The 12765-nt window shown below is 40.6% G+C and overlaps 1 pseudogene; it reads left to right on the top strand.

The window, feature by feature from the left end:
* The first annotated feature begins 4721 nt into the window (after positions 1-4721).
* Positions 4722-4840, top strand: LOC148527388 (5S ribosomal RNA; annotated as a pseudogene).
* The last annotated feature ends 7925 nt before the right edge of the window (positions 4841-12765 follow it).

Genomic DNA, 12765 nt, shown 5'->3' with positions numbered 1-12765 from the left:
TATTGTATGCAGCAGAATGAAAAGTCATGCACAAATGGTTCAATAGCAAATGGTCAAATGTTCAGTGAATCACTCATTGACCCCATAAACATGGGGATAACTGACTATTTTCCAGTTTCCAGATTTTGATTGACCAGATTGTTTGGAGGAAATCTGGTAAGTGGGGAGTGACATATCTGCTCTTATGAATGATGGATACCAAGATGCTAATGTACTGCATTAACAGGCCTTTATATCAAAGTATATTTGTGGATATATACAGAGCCGTCACTAGACTTTTTGGTGCCCTGTGCCAGAAAGAGCATTGGTGCCCCCCTCATTTTTCAAAGGGACATAATGCACCCAAAAAAGGGTCATAGCTTCATGGGGAAGGGCCAGGGAAAAGGTAGGAGAGGCCAGGAGATGCTGGGGATGAAATAAGAGGAAGCTACAAGCAAGAATGTTAGTAAACAGAAATTTGACAGGCACAAACAGCGCCCCCTGACCTGCAGTGCCCTGTGCGATGGCACCGGCCACACTACCCTAGCTACGGCCCTGGATATATATACAAATATGCAACTACCTGGAAATATTAAGTATTTCCTAGATGGTTTTACCATTGGTATACATCAATCATAATTGGGTGCCATCTATTGGTGTCACTCCATTTCAGAGACCGCAAAAGTCTTTTGATTTTATGCTACTTTCAGTGTTGCGTCCCAGCAGGGAGCAATTTAGGACTAAATGTGTTGTCCTTATTTGTTGTCCATAGTGTTCTTTCATCACTATTATGTTCTTTTTATTATACATTTCCTACTTCCATATGTTTCTGTTGTATCCATTTTTTATGGTTCCCCCGTTTGATTTATTTTTGTATGTGGTATGTATTCTGGCCCCCCGTGCATGTGATATATTATGTACATGTATTGTGTTGAACTGTAGTCTCCCCGGAGAGACTCACCCTATCCATGTGTTTGTCTACTGTGTAACACATTAGTTTGCACATTGCCATATGGGACAGAATGTCTGACACCTGGGTACTGACATCATCAGGCAGCTGGGAGCACTGGTGACACATGATGTCATCGCGCACACGGCATCTTGCCGGGTGCACGCGAGTGACCTCATCAGCCCAGAGACAAATGAAGGTTGTGCCAGCAAATCCAATTGGAGATTGTGCAGTATAAAGGTATGTGTATTTTGCATTATGGGTGTTCTTGATAAAAGTCTTTGGTGACTGAAATGTCGAACTAACAACAAAGCTGTTGTCTCCTTCTTCTGTGCAAGACCCGTGGTTGCCGCTGTTCTGTACTTTGTTGTTTAGATATTTTCATACCTCTGATGGCACCAGGGCAAGTTGTGGAGTGCCAGCCATGTGTTCTTGATATTGTTTCCTTTGGTTTTCTCCTTTGGATTGCAAGGCACCCCTACCCTCATTATTCACCTTAATCAGGCATTTCCCTGTGGATTATTTAAAAGAACCCAGTTCTGTTTGACCTTACCTTTACAATGGTGTTTTTTCTTTCTTATGTTTTTTCACCAAGTGATATTCTCTGGATATAATAATTTTTGATTGTACATCCATTTGATTGATTTACAAGTGCATTGTACTCAATATGATGTTGTTAGTGCAGCATTAAAATCGCTTTAGCTATATCCTACTGTATGCTATTCTGCTCTTATAATGTCACAAAGTGGAAAAATCAATGTTATTACACCCTCTGATGGCAGCAGTTTCTTAAATTGACAATTGCCAATTGGCGAGGTTCTAAGTTTTAGCGAGACAGAAAATTTGTACTTTAAGGACACTCTTCTTGACACAGCGGACTCAGATTCTGTTGAGGATCTCTATCAGGCCCTTCTCAAACTTAAGAAAAAAGAGACTTCTATCTACATGGTGTGACATTATCCGACTACCATAAGGAGAGAAAGATACCAAGAGGCTTTCGTATCAAACTGTGCCATTGGATGCAATAACGTGGAGTTCTGTAGGCGCTGGGTGCCAGTACTAAATAAGAACTCCCTTGATCTAAAATTATTAGACATAGAAGAATCTGGGAAAGAGCTCAACAACAGCAGGGAAAAGGTCAAGGCTTTTGAATTATTTCACAAACCAACACTATCAATTGAGACCCCGGTAAACTAAGTAGTAAATTAAGCACACAGATTGAAGAATATAAAAGTGATTTGATTAAATATAAGAAACAAAAATTAACCAAAGTTAACACTGACTATCAGGAACAGAGGGTATATTCCTGGGCCACAGACAGAACATCATCAGTTAGGTTTCAAGGACGTAGATTTAGAAGACAAAAATTAACCTTTGACTCTGACGAATCAGGGGGTAACAATTCATCACAGAGTGACCAACCCAATCCCACTGTCACAGAAAGCCCCTTTAGGGGTCTCCCCGCGTGCTCAAAAAGAAGGAGGACCCGCATGAAGATGGAGGGCAGGGAGAGGAGGGAGCGGAAAAAGACCTTACAAGAAGAGGACCTGATTGTCAACCTATCCAGTAGATCTCTTACTGACACAGAAAGAAGGCTCCTCAACAAAGGCCCGATCTTTGTTCCTACCTGCTCATTCAATAGTTTTGATTGAAAACAGGACTTATGGCGTTTTAATCGCAGTTTAAAACTTAAAGAATTTTATACCAATACTGAAACAACCAAACTGTCCTATTCTAAGGGTCCATTAAACAATAAAATCAACTTTTGAACCACAAATCCATAACGCATCCATAAAAAGTTTTATTAGGCTCTTAGATCATGATGTCATGACTGAATTTAAACAGAACAAACATAGTGGACGGAATTTGTCTAGGGCAGAGTACTTGGCTCTCCAATCTTTGAGTAAAGACAGGAACATTGTCATCTGCTCAGCGGATAAGGGAGGAGCAGTGGTCCTTCAGGATATTTCTGCTTATAAAAATGAGGTTTATCGACAACTGAATGACTCAAACATGTATCTTAAATTGAATAATGACCCTACAGCTTCTTATAAACATGAACTAGATAACATTCTCATTAAAGCCACTTCCAACCAGCTAATAAGTGGAGAAACCAGAAAACAGTTAACTACCGACAAGCCTGTGGTTCCCTTAATATACTGTATACATTACCCAAAATTCACAAGTCCATGCATTCCCCCTGGGCTGTCCTATCATTTCAGCTAGGGGTTCACTCTACAGTTCCATTTCCAAATACTTAGATTATTATGTACAGCCCCTAATTTCAAAACAAGTAACATTTCTCAAAGACACAAATTATTTTCTAGATAAGCTAAGACAGTTGTGACAATTACCATCTAAGCTGCTAATGTGTACAATTGATGTGGTATCTCTATATACGAGTATACCACATGCACAAGGACTTGAGTACATGTAACAGTTCCTCAACTCCCAGGATGATTATGAAGGCCAGAACATACATTTATATGTCAAATTACTGGAAAAAACCTTAACCAGGTATTATTTCCTATGCAACGGCCCGTTTTTTCTCCAACAAAAGGGATGTGCAATGGGTTCCCACATTGCACCGGCCTTTGCCAATACATAAATGATTTTTGTGGAAAATAATCTATTTTTTGACAACAATGACTTTAACTGGAATACAATATTTTTTACTAGATATATTGACGATATATTTGTTCTTTGGACAGGCACCGAACTTGAATTTGTCGACTCCATGACTAAAATCAATACTATGCATGAACACATCAAATTTACGTTTGAATACAGTCATGAAGTAGTGTCCTTTTTGGACGTGAACATCCGGTGGACAGGTACCTCTTTTGATATCATCCTTCTACAATAAACCAACTGACTGTAACACACTACTCCATTCCCAAAGCCACCATCCAGCATCTCTCAGAAAGAGTTTACCCTATTCCCAATTACTCCAGGTGAAAAGAATCACCAAGGATGCCACTACTGCTGAAGCAGACATTAATAAAATTATGTTAACATTTCTTAAAAGCGGCTATGACTGGAAGGACCTGACAGCTGCCAAATTGAAAGCTCTATCTTGGGCACCCAATGTTGTCAATCAAGAATCCAACAGCCAACAAAAGAACGAGCGAGTAATGTTGTTCATCAATCATTACAGCACAGCCAATAACCATATCATCATATCATCAGATGCCCATGCGGCTTAGCATACATCGGCAAAACTGCTTGCACAATGCGTATAAGAATGGCCCAACACAGAACAGCCATGCGACAAGCGATTGAGGGAAAGGAAAGCGATCAACCGTTGGCAAAGATTCAAGACATCCATTGGCTACTTTGTCGTATAAGATCATCGATCACGTACCTTCATCAAATAGAGGAGATGACAGGGATAAACAATTACTCCAACTTGAAGCGCGTTGGATCCACAGAATGAACACTGGCTCCTCATGGCCTCAACAAAAACTTATCTTTTGTTTGCTTTCTCTGAAACTATATTTCTCCCCTACCACTCAACTTCTCTCTTCAAAGGGCTGTAGTTATCCAGTGATAATTTTGCTCTCCTTCCAAACCTCTTTTCTGGTCTGATCATTTTTAATCAGATTTTTCAACTATGGTTGCATGTCCATTCTATGCTATTTGGCCGTATTTCACTTTCCATCAAAACATTTTTTGCCAGTTTTTTTGTAGAATACTGTACGCGCCTCTACATCATGACCTCTGTACCACTGTACGTGGTTTAGAAAGTGGTACTGGATCTACTCTATTGATACAATGGGGCCATGGCTTAAATACTTACAATGAAACAGCACTGTAAGTGCCCGATCTCGTCTGATCTTGGATGCCAAACGGTGTCTGGCTTGGCTAGTACTGGGTTGGGAGACCACCAAAGAAGACCAGGTGTTGTAAGCCAAATAACTTGTGCCTTACATGTTGTCGGTGCAGTTCCCCCACTGGTACTACCATGCCCATTGACTATGGTATCACTTGGCATTATAAGCAGGCTGCCCTATACAGTTGGTCATATAGTGTTAGCTATTCAGGTTTTTTTTTACCTATCACCTTAGTGTGTAGTCCCAACACTAGTTAATAGGTGTTTGGGTGTATCCTTACAATACAACTTACTGCAATCATTATTGGGTGCCATCTATTGGTGTCACTTCATTTCGGATACCGCAAAAGTCTTTTGATTATATGCTACTTTCAATGTTGTGTCCCAGCAGGGTGCGATTTAGGACTAAACGTGTTGTCTTATTTGTTGTCCGTAGTGTTCTTTCATTAATATTATGTTATTTATATTATCCATTTCCTACTTCCATATGTTTCTGTTGTATCCATTTTTTATGATTCCCCCCATTTGATTTATTTTTGTATGTGGTATGTATTCTGGCCCCCCGTGCATGTGATATATTATGTACATGTATTGTGTTGAACTGTAGTCTCCCCGGAGAGACTCACCCTATCCATGTGTTTGTTTGCTGTGTAACACATTAGTTTGCACATTGCCATATGGGACAGAATGTCTGACACCTGGGCACTGACATCATCAGGCAGCTGGGAGCGCTGGTGACACATGATGTCTTCGCGCACACGGCGTGTCATTTTATTTATGTGTGTTCTTGATAAAAGTCTTCGGTGACTGAAATGTCGAACTAACAACTAAGCTGATGTCTCATTCTTCTGTGCAAGACCCGTGAGTGCCGCTGTTATGTACTTTGCTGTTTAGGTATTTTCATACCTCTGATGGCACCAGGGCAAGTTATGTTTCTTTATTGTGGAGTGCCAGCCATGTGTTCTTGATATATTGATATATATATATATATATATATATACTGTATATACAGCAGGGAAAATAAGTATTGAACACATCAACATTTTTCTCAGTTAATATATTTGTAATGGGGCTATTGTAATGAAATTTTTACAAAATGTCAGCAACAGCCCATACAATCCACACATGCAAAGAAATCAAACCATAGACGTCCATAAATTAAGTTATGTGTAATAATGTGAAATGACACAGGGAAAAAGTATTGAACACATGAAGAAAGGGAGGTGCAAAAAGGCATGGAAAGCCAAGACACCAGCTGAAATCTATTAGTAATTAGAAAGCAATCCTACCCCTTGTCAGTGCAAATTAATATAAACTGGTTTAGTCCCAACTGATGGCCTATAAAAAGGTGTCTCATTACCAAGGTGTCACACAAGAAACATCTCATGATGGGTAAGAGCAAAGAGCTCTCTCAAGACCTTCGCAACCTTATTGTTGCAAAACATACTGATGGCATTGGTTACAGTAGGATTTCTAAACGTCTGAATGTTCCAGTGAGCACTTTAGGGGCCATAATCCGGAGTTGGAAAGAACATCATTTCACCATAAACTGACCACGCCCAGGTGCTCCTCGCAAGATTTCTGACAGAGGAGTGAAAAGAATTAACAGAAGTGTCGTCCAAGAGCCAAGGACCACTTGTGGAGAGCTTCAGAAAGACCTGGAATTAGCACGTACAATTGTTTCAAAGACAACAATAAGTAATGCACTCAACCGTCATGGCCTGTATGCACGCTCAGCACGCAAGACTCCATTGCTGAAGAAAAAGCATGTTGAAGCTCGTTTAAAGTTTGCTGCACAACATTTGGACAAGCCTGTGAAATACTGGGAGAATATAGTCTGGTCAGATGAGTCCAAAATGTAACTCTTTGGATGCCATAATACACACCATGTTTGGAGGAGAAATGGCACTGCACATTACCCCAAAAACACCATGCCAACAGTGAAGTTTGGAGGTGGGAACATCATGGTGTGGGGCTGTTTTTCAGCATTTTTTACTGGCATACTTCATATAATTGAAGGAAGGATAAATGGAAAAATGTACTGAGACATTCTTGATAAAAATCTGCTGCCATCTACCAGGATGAAACGAGGGTGGACATTTCAGCAAGACAATGATCCCAAACACACAGCCAAGGACACTCTCAATTGGTTTCAGAGAAAGAAAATAAAGCTGCTAGAATGGCCCAGCCAATCACCTGAGCTGTGGAAGAATGGGCCGAAGGAGCGTGTTCAATACAGGGAAAAAGTATTGAACACGCTTACTGAAATTGATTTAATACTTCGTACAAAAGCCATTTATGGGTTTCTTTGTTAATGCGGTTATCTTTATGAGGACTACGGATGTCGCATTCAAGTTAACATTGAGTGATTTGCTACCTTTGTGGACCCATCTAACAAGATAATGATCTGTGTTTTCTGGTAGTGAATGCTATAGAATGACTTCATTAATCTATTAGGATTTGCTGATGATTGTCTGCAAAATATCTTGAATGCCAATGTATCTCCATAACAGTATGTACTTTGTTGTAACTGTTATATAGAGCTTATATATATATATGTGTCAGCTCTTTAATTTATTTGTATCTTGACTATATGAATATGTCACTTATTGTATGCATCCGTATTTTGTGCTTGTTTTTAGATAAACTTTGGTTGCCCTGGCAACGGATCGCGCCTGCGACGTCATCAATGGGCGTCCTATGGTTGGACCTGGATGCAGTGGCAGTGCATGTAGTGCGGTCGGGGGTTTATGTAAGTAGCTTTTTTGTCATTACCTTTTGTAATCTTGAAAACGATGCATTAAAGCATCAAAATGTCGATACTATACCTGCCTTGTGGTGTTATTTATACTGGAGTGCCGCCGATAAAGTGGTTACATTGGGGAAGTCGTCAGCTTTCCACGGAGGGAACCCAGGCTTGTTTGTTATTCATGTGGGAGTGCCATCCTTAGTAACTGTTTGTGTATATATATATATATCTATATATATATATATAATTGTTATTATTATTCTTTATTTTATATATATAAATATATATATATATATATATATATATATATATAATTATCCTTTATTTCTAAAGGAATGAAAGTGACATACAATATAGAACATGGATATTGTTTAGAAACATTGCTGCATCAGCCATCATAATACTCAATTAAGCAGCAGAACCCAAAGGTTGGGTGCTGTTGTAGGCAGTGGGCGGAGATGGAGTAGAAATAAGGGATGGAGAAGCACATGAGGGAAGAGGGCCCTGCTCGTAAGAGCTTACAGTCCAAAGGTGGGAGGGGGCAGACGGACAGGAGTGACACAAAGTGAAGAGCTGGAAGGCTTAAGGAGTGGGTCTTGAGAGCCATTTGAAATTTTGTAGAAAGGTGGAGAGTCTCATAGGAAGAAGGAGAGAGTTGCAGAGGTAAGGAGTAACTCGGGCAAAATCTTGGAGGTGGAATATATATATATATATATATATATATATGTGTGCATATATATATATATATATATGGATGCACACACACATTCAAACATGTGGTAACTATATTGTAATATACTCTCTACCTGTATAGTTAGATGTCCACCATTTTATTTATGGAAATAGGACCCTTTTATACAAATGGGTACATTGTATTGATATCCAATTGGAGAAGTCAGTAATCCACCTTCAAGGATAACCTTTCTTTCAAAAAACCCTCAGAACTATTTCTTCTAGATTGTGATGCTTCTGGTATTACATACTCTATACGGTAAGCAGTAAAGGAGTAAATCAAGAGCTGAAGGACAACCATGACCTTGTCTTACCAATTTCATAAATGTTCTTCATTGTAACTTTCTACTTGCAGGTAACTTGCTGTATGTGTGCTACTTTCAGATATTCTTATTTTGAGGTGGTCAAATAGACTATGTACAATGCTGACTGTAAACCCCACTTATTCTCTCTCTCTATTTTTTTTTATATTTGACAAAAATCATTTTAATTCTTCTTCCATAGTTTAACTCTGATCATTACTATGAACCCATTAGGAGTAGATATTTGATTATCAAACTTGGATCATATTTGGGTATGTACTATTTACTCTTTATACCACGGCTCTACTAGTCTGAAAGGGCTTGTAATGCTTATATTTAATCTATATATACATTTTATTTTTGTTTTTAGGCCAGATTGGGTTGTGATTAATCAGCAGAAGTACAGCGTTACCCACCTACTATTGATTGCTACCTGTAAATCATACCCCCATGGGTTATCAATACAAAACATTTTTGGTATGTACCATTCATATGTCCAATAATTATGTGTATTTACTCATTTCAACTTTAGATATATATACCAAGTTACTCAAAGTCCATCTCTTCCGCCCATTTAAAGATACCTACCCCTGATGAAGTAGAAAGATTAAACGCGTAGGGTTTACCAGTTACGGTTCCATTGACCAGTTGTGTGACGAGTCCCTCCCTATTGAGCTCACACCTGTTTAAAGGTGAGGGTGGGTCTCAAAAAACATCTCTACACTGACCTTGACTCATTTATTGGATCTATGTTATGTGTTTTACTTTGTTTATGTGAACCAGAACTTTTAAATGTTGAATCTATGTTTTTATCAAAAATAAACATTGGGTGTCTTTTCTAATTGGCCTTTCTGGCCTTTTGTTGGGTGATTTTTTTTTGGGTGGAGGGTATATCCACAGGACCCCTCATGGTCTAATGTCATACAGTCTAAAAGAAGATTACCCAATTTAAACATTTAGAGGAAGGACTTTCACATTCAAGCAACCTGCTAACTCAAACCGTTTTAATTTTATTGCACATAGCGCACTTAGGAATTTTTTATGTGTATGTATAAATACATATATATGTGTGCGTGTGTGTATATATATATATATATATATATATATATATATATATATGTGTGTGTGTGTATATATATATATATATATATATATATATGGATGCACACACACACACAAATTCAAACATGTGGTAACTATATTGTAATATACTCTTTACCTGTATAGTTAAATATCCACCATTTTATTTATGGAAATAGGACCCTTTTATACATATGGGCACATTGTATTGATTGGAGAAGTCAGTAATCCACCTTCAAGGATAACTGTTCTTTAAAAGAACCCTCAGAACTATTTCTTCTAGATTGTGATGCTTCTGGTATTACATACTGTATACGGTAAGCAATAAAGGAGTAAATCAAAAGCTGAAGGACAACCACGACCTTGTCTTACCAATCTCATAAATGTTCTTCATTGTAACTTTCTACTTGTAGGTAACTTGCTGTATGTTCGCTACTTTCAGATATTCTTATTTTGAGGTGGTCAAATAGACTGTGTACAATGCTGACTGTGAACCCCACTTATTCTCTATATATTGATATTGTATAACTCAGGAAATTAGGTTATGCAATAAAATGAATGAACAGCTGTCTTTTATCTGTGACTTTGTTAATAGTATCAGCCTCTTGTAGCAATGCACATAATAAATTGTTACAAAAAAAGCTGTGCATTGCATAAAGGTAATTCTTTTCATTTTTTCCCCAATTTTTTTAACCCCGGGAGATGTCACATTTTGTCTATCTAAATTCATCTTCAGCAGACTGATGTCGTTTTTAATGAAAACGCTACATAATATGTGTTTTCTGTGCTGCATTACACAGTATGTATAGATTTGGAATGACCATTAAACTAAGGAACTGACCACCGCAATAAACTCCAAAGCACACAAGGGACACATTGAATGTAGATGGCGGTGTTTATGGGGGAACCACAGTTTGCACCAGTTAATGAGAGAAGTTGGTCGGAGCTAGAGCTTCCTTGGGAGGTACTGAGTAGGTGAACCAGTGCGTCTCATTGTGTGGAGCAGTGCATATGTGAGATTTCATTTTGTGAATGAAATTATGGAAATGAGATAAAACAGAAGAACATAGCGCTACTTCACTCAGCAAAATAGTTGTATTTTGAATCTGCTCTTGACTAATGAGTTTCATCCTTTGCTTTTCCTTTACTTTTAATAGAATGCATCTTGTGCCATTTCCAGAGCACCATAATTCTGGTGGAACGTTGCCCAATGTAAACAAAACAATATTCAAACCCACAGCACCATGATGGCCCTACACACGTTTTTGGGGGTTAACCACAAATATTTAGTATCTCCCGATACCTGCTGTGATCCCTCCATTCCCGCAGGCAGCCGAATCCCCCATAGGTTTCTATGGGGGATGCGATGCTACCAAATTTACCAACATCCGGAATGCGATGTATTTCGGATATTGGCCCCCGCAGCTAACGCCATCTGAAGATGGTGTTAGCCGCTGCAGCCTATGGGCTACACCGCCCATAATTAACCGGTGGAGGGTTGCTGCCATACCCTCCCCGGCAATGGCAGCTGTGCATGTGCAGTCAGCATGACTGCGAATACGCAACAGCCTCAGCACTGCCGGCAGCTCCCCGGGGACATCACATGATTGCTAATTGCAATGCGATCATGGATAGTAATATCAGGGGCGTATCTACCCATTGGCCAGGATGGCACTCCCCAGGGGCGCCAACCAAATGGGGGGCGCCATCCGGCAGTGTCACCAGCAGCCAAGAGGTGGACAAGTCCCGTGGCCCCGCAAGTGTAGGGAAGACCGCAGTGAGAGTGGTCTGCCCTACACAGTTTACAAACACACAGCCGCCAGCGGCGGCTGTATGTTTGTAATAGCAGCCAGCCAATAAGAGTCAGACAGACTCTCATTTGCTGCTGCGTCGCCCGCTGAGGGAGCCGGCTGGAGCTCACTCATGAGCTCCGTGTTCTGGCTCCCTCCGCAGCATGTGATGGGAGAGACGTCATATGTCATGACGTCTCTCCCATGCAGGAGAAGAGCGGGCCGGGACTCAGAGCGGACAGCGGCGGTCGCGTCAGGAGCGGGGATCAGGTAAATTGAATTTTTTTGTTCTTTGTGTGTGTGTAAGCCTGGCACTACGGGGGGGGGCACTGTATAGGGGTGGCCTCTACTGGGGGCAATTTATGGGGGGTGGCCACTACTCGGAGCACTGTATAGGGGTGGCCACTACTGGGGGCAATTTAGGGGGGTGACCACTACTGGGGGCACTGTATAGGGGGGACTACTACTGGGGGCTATTACTGGGGGCACTGTATAGGGGGGACTACTACTGGGGTCTACTACTGGGGGCACTTTATAGGGGGGACTACTACTAGGGTCGACTACTGGGGGCACTGTATAGGGGGGACTACTACTGGGGTCTACTACTGGGGGCAATGCAGCATAGGGGGGATTACTATTGAGGGATTACTACTGGTGGCACTGCATAGGAGGGGGTAGGGGGTCGCCAGTCCATTACATTGCCAGGGGTGCTTGGATGCCTAGATACACCCCTAGGTAATATCATGCCCAGATTACATTGCAATAGCGATCATTAATAAATGGGGACCATAGTATGGTTGACAAAAAAAACATTTTAAGTTCACATGTTGAAACCCTTATGGTGCGTACACACTGGGCGATAAAGTGGACGACTGAACGATAACGATATCGTTATCGTTCAGTCGTCCACTTTATCGTCCATTTTTAACATCAAAACGGTGAACGATGACGACGACGCGCGTTCCCGCGGGTCGTTCGTCATCATCGTTCATCGGGCTGACATGCAGGCCAACCTGACGATCTCGTCAGGTTGCTGCATGTCAGGGAATGGGGGAGAGAGCCCGGCGCTGAACGATATCATTAATGATATCGTTCAGCGGCTGTGCTCAATGTCATGAACGACATTGAGCACAGCCTGCCGGGGACAACACTACACGATATCGCTCAGGGAGCATATCGTGTAGTGTGTACCCACCATAAGTGTAACAGTTGCCAAATTACCCTCACAGGAGAGGGAAAAAATCCCTTCTGGAACCAAAACTGGAGATCTGATTATTTTCTCAGATGAGTCACCACCTTAGTGTCCTGTACTAATTATAGCTGCATGTAACATTTCTTGTAAGAAAGGCATC

Source organism: Taudactylus pleione, unplaced genomic scaffold, assembly GCF_031769625.1.
Source record: "Taudactylus pleione unplaced genomic scaffold, aTauple2 ptg000089l, whole genome shotgun sequence".
In the NCBI taxonomy this organism is placed as follows: Eukaryota; Metazoa; Chordata; class Amphibia; order Anura; family Myobatrachidae; genus Taudactylus; species Taudactylus pleione.
The sequence above is the reverse complement of the archived record's forward strand: the minus strand, read 5'-3'. Positions and strand labels throughout refer to the sequence as shown.